Here is a 4,598-nt window from a genome sequence, read left to right as displayed (position 1 = left end):
CGGAGGGGGGCGGCCCACGAGGCGACGACCACAAGAGGCGAAAGCGAGGGGTGCCTGCTGCGTCAGAGGACCCCCGCCGACCCACGCCGGACGCCACGAGGCAGGCGGCGGGGTCGGGACAGCGAGGTCGGGCCGGGTTCCGCACCCCAGTGCCTCCCAACGCACCGCCCACAGGCGGGGATGGGAGACGGGGGAAACCCCGCGGGCGGGACGAGAAGAACGGGTCTCATTCACCACGAATGCCCGCCCCTCGCCCGTCGCGGCTCGGTCCCGGCCCGGGAGAGCGTGACATCACCACATCGATCAGGGAAAGCATCCCCGGAGCAGGGTCGGCCGGCCAGCCACAGCCTCCCCAGAGGCCAGCGAGCAGATCAGCCTGGCCATCCCCAGCCCCAGGACAGGGGCGGCAGACAACCCGGCAGAGACGAGGAATGCCTGACACGCACGGCACGGAGCCAGCGGGAGTGGGGTTGTCACGGCCGCCCCAGGTGCCCGCAGCGGGGAGCGCACGGTGGCACGGTAAGCCCGCGCCACCTTCCCCGCCGCCCCCAGGTGGGTCAGAGACCCGGACCCAAGGCGGCACCGGGAGCTGGGACGCTCGGATGCATGAGAGACCGGGCACACGGGCCCCAGCAGGCGGCTCAAGCACGAGCAGGGCCGGCTAGCCGGGTCACCGGGAGGCCGAAGACCCGCGACGCATCCAAGAGACCCAACCTCTCCAGCGACAGGTCGCCAGAGGACAGCGTGTCAGCAATAACCCGGTGGCCCAAAATGCCGGCTCGGAGTGAAACATATACCTCCCCAGGAGACAGGAGGTCGAGTCACCGACCACGCCGCCGGCCCAGGGAACCCGCGACACGGGCATCTGTCCCCAAAATCGCCACCATCGCAGCCAGACACGGAGCACCCAGGGCCCTCTGGTCGACCCCAGGACACACGCCGGAGCAGCGCCGGGCCAGGGACGTCCTCCCGGCCACCCGTGCCACGCAGGGGCCGGCCCGAGTCTCCAGAGCGAGACTCGGAAGCGTTTTCGGCCGTCCCCTCGTACGACCGGGACACACGAGGGACCGAAGGCCGGCCAGGTGTGACCTCTCGGGCCGCACGCGCGCTCAGGGAGCGCTCTCCGACTCCCCACGGGGACTTGCAAACAACAGGTCACGGCAGAGGGACCGCTCCCCGGCACCCGGGGGACGAGGCAGGACGGTCCCCGGCTCCCCACGGGGACTTGGAGAAAAAATTCGGCCGCTGCCTCAGACGGCCAGGATGCGCGCGGGCCCGCGACCGGGCCGGGAAGGGTGTCCCCAGCCTCCCGCCCCAAGCCCGGTGGGTCCCCGCGGGTCGCGGGTCAGGCCTCGGGAGCCGCGGCGTGCTGGTCGACCAACCCCGGCAGCCCCACACCCGGCTCTGGCCCGAAAGCGCAGCGACAACCTCTCCCCACATAAGCCTGCACGCCTGAGCTCTGACTCACAAGTGACGCGCCAGAGCTCTGGCGCGACCGGGACAGCCCGGCTGACGACCGCGGTCTTTCCGGAGCTCTGCCTAGCTCACAGCGGGGACGGTCCCCTCCCTCGGCAGCTGCCACCGCAGCTCCGGAAGCCAAGGGAACGATATAAAAGCGGCCGCCAGATGGAGTCCGACAACCGTCGCGAACGTCACCAAGACAGATCCGGATGGCAGGCCGGCCCGCGGACCGCAAAACCGAAACCGTGAGTCGAGAGACGCTATCCCGAGGCCGAAAACGCAGCCCCTGTACCCCAACCCCACAGAAACGGTCCCCAAACCCTGTCTCTGCATGGACCGCGACACAGTCAGAAGACAACCCACGGCGTGTGGATGTTCGGAGAGGCATCTCGGTGGGAGAAACAACAAGCAAGGACTCGGTCGCGGGTCGTTGAGGACACAGGGAGACACAGAATGTGTAGGCTCTTCCTGAATCCAGACAGAGAAGGAGGGAGGGAGGGAGGGAGGGAGGGAGGGAGGGAGGGAGGGAGGGAGGGCGGGCGGGCGGGCGGGCGGGCAGGCAGGCAGGAAAACATAAAGAAGGAAACAGAGAAAGAAAGAAAGGAAGGAAAACCTAAAGGAGAGAAAGGAAGAAAAGAGAAGAGAAGAAAAGACAAATATCAATATAAGTACTTACATTTGTATATAGGTATAACATATAAAACTACATTAAAATAGAAAAAAATTTATATGCATACACATGAATAAACAGATAAAAATGAATAAATAAAAAATAAGGTAACATAACATAAGCAAATAGGCCAGGCGCGGTGGCTGACGCCTGTGATCCCAGCACTTTCAGAGGCTGGGGGAGAGAGAGAGAAAAAAAAATGAAAGAAAGAAAGAAAGAAAGAAAGAAAGAAAGAAAGAAAGAAAGAAAGAAAGAAAGAAAGAGAGAGAGAGAAAGAGAGAGAGAAAGAAAGAAAGACAGAAAGAAAGAAGAAAGAGAGAGAGAGAGGGAGAAAGACAGCGAGAAAGAAAGGCGAGAGAAGAAAGAAAAAAAAAAGAAAGAGGAAAGACAGGAAGAAAGACAAAGCAAGAAAGCAAGATAACAAGACAGCAAGAAAGCACGACAGAAAGAGAGAAAGAGACAGAAAGAAAAAGCAAGAAAGCAGCAGAGAGAGAGAGAGAGAGAGAGCGCGCGAGCGCGAGCGAGCGAGCGAGCAATCGAGAGAGAGAGAGAGAGAGAGAGAGAGAGAGAGAGAGAGAGGAGGAGGAGGCGGCGAGGCGAGGCGAGGCGAGGCGAGGCGAGGCGAGGCGAGGCGAATCTACCTGCTTTCACTACATGTGGGGAGAATCAGGAAAGCCCCCACTAACAACAAGGCCTGAAGTGGAGCTGCCATCTCTGAAATCCGAGCAGAAGAGTCCACACGGGTTAAAGACACGAAGAAAGTCAGGGAAACAACTGCTCAAAGAGAAGAACAATCTGGCCCAGCCAGGGTCTGTCTCCTGAAGTTGTGTGGGCAACGAGGGAGTGGGACGGAGGGAGGGAGTGGGACGGAGGGAGGGAGGGAGGGCCTCCGAGGCTCGTGTCAAACAATAAATGATAATAAAATAAAAGGAAGTTAAAAAAAAAAATTGCGCATCATTCGTAGCATCACTGACGCCTCGAAAGGCGAGAGGCATGTGTTTATGTCACTGTGGGACTGTTTTCTTTTTTCTTTTTTTTTCTTCTTCCCTCTTTTCCCGGAAACTCACTTTTTAATTATTTCATTTTCCTTTTCTTTTTTTTTTTTAATTTTTAATTTTACTTTCATTTTTACTTTTATTTTTAATTGTTTGAGAGGTTGTCTCCCTCTCTCGCCCAGGCTGGTGTACAGTGGCGCGATCTCGGCTCACTGCAACCTCCGCCTCCCAGGTTCAAGTGATTCTCCTGCCTCAGCTCGGCCTCCCGAGTAGCTGAGATTACAGACGCGCATGACCATGCCCGGCTAATTTTTGGTATTTTGACTAGAGACGGACGGGGTTTCACCATACTGGCCCTGCTGGTCTGACCACCTCGTGATCCAGCGATCCACCACCCTCGGCGTCCCAAAGTGCTGGGATGACAGGCTTGAGCCACCGCGCCGGGCCTAGTTATTCCTTTTATTTTATTTCAAATTTTTAATTGTACGTATGCATGTATGCATGTATGTATGTATGTATGCATGCATGCATGCATGCATGTATCTATCCTTTTTTTTTTTTTTTTTTGAGACGGACAGAGAGAGACAGTGAGAAACAGAGAGAGAGAGAGAGAGAGAGAGAGACAGACAGACAGAGAGAGAGAGAGAGAGAAACAGACGGGGGGGAAGAGAGAGAGAGAGAGAGAGAGAGAGAGAGAGAGAGAGAGAGAGAGACCAACAGACAGAAGGACAGGCAGAGAAAGAGAGTAAGACAGAAGACAGACACAGGGACACAGGGAGAGAGACAAGCGGGGGGGGGGGGAGAGAGAGAGAGAGAGAGAGAGAGAGAGAGAGAGAGAGAGAGCTCCCAGACATCACGAAGCCGTTTCAATGACATATTCTCTCTGGTCTTTGTCTGGGGATATTCAGTTTTTCACCGTAGGCCTCAAGGGCTCCCAGATGTCCCTTTGGAATCTCTACAAAGAGAGTGTCTCCAACCTGCCTAATCAAAAGAAAGGTGTAACTCTTTAGGATGAGTCCACACATCGCAAAGCAGTTTCTCAAATACATTCTTTCTATTTTTCATCTGGGAATATTCGGTGATTCACCATAGGCCTAAAGGGACTCCCAAAAATCCATTCAGAGAGACTGCCCAAAAAAAGTGTTTCTAACCTGATGAATCCAAAGAATGGTGTATCGCTAAGAGATCAATCTACGCATCACAAATCAATGTGACAGATAGCCTCTCTCTGGTTTTAATCTGTGGATAGTCTGTTTTCCAACGTAGGCCTCAATGGGTTTCCAAATGTCCCCTCACAGATTCTACGGAAAGCGTGTTTCCAACCTCCTGGTTCAAAAGAATTATCCGTTCGAGGTGAATCCACACGTCAAAAAGCAGTTTCACCAGCAGCAGTTTTTCTCCTTTTCCTCTGGGGATGTTCACTTTCACCAGGAGCCACAAAGGGCTCCCAAATGTCCCTTCGAAGATTCTGC

The sequence above is a fragment of the Macaca fascicularis genome, chromosome 10 (genome assembly GCF_037993035.2).
Source record: "Macaca fascicularis isolate 582-1 chromosome 10, T2T-MFA8v1.1".
Taxonomy (NCBI): domain Eukaryota; kingdom Metazoa; phylum Chordata; class Mammalia; order Primates; family Cercopithecidae; genus Macaca; species Macaca fascicularis.
This window is presented reverse-complemented; position numbering follows the sequence as displayed.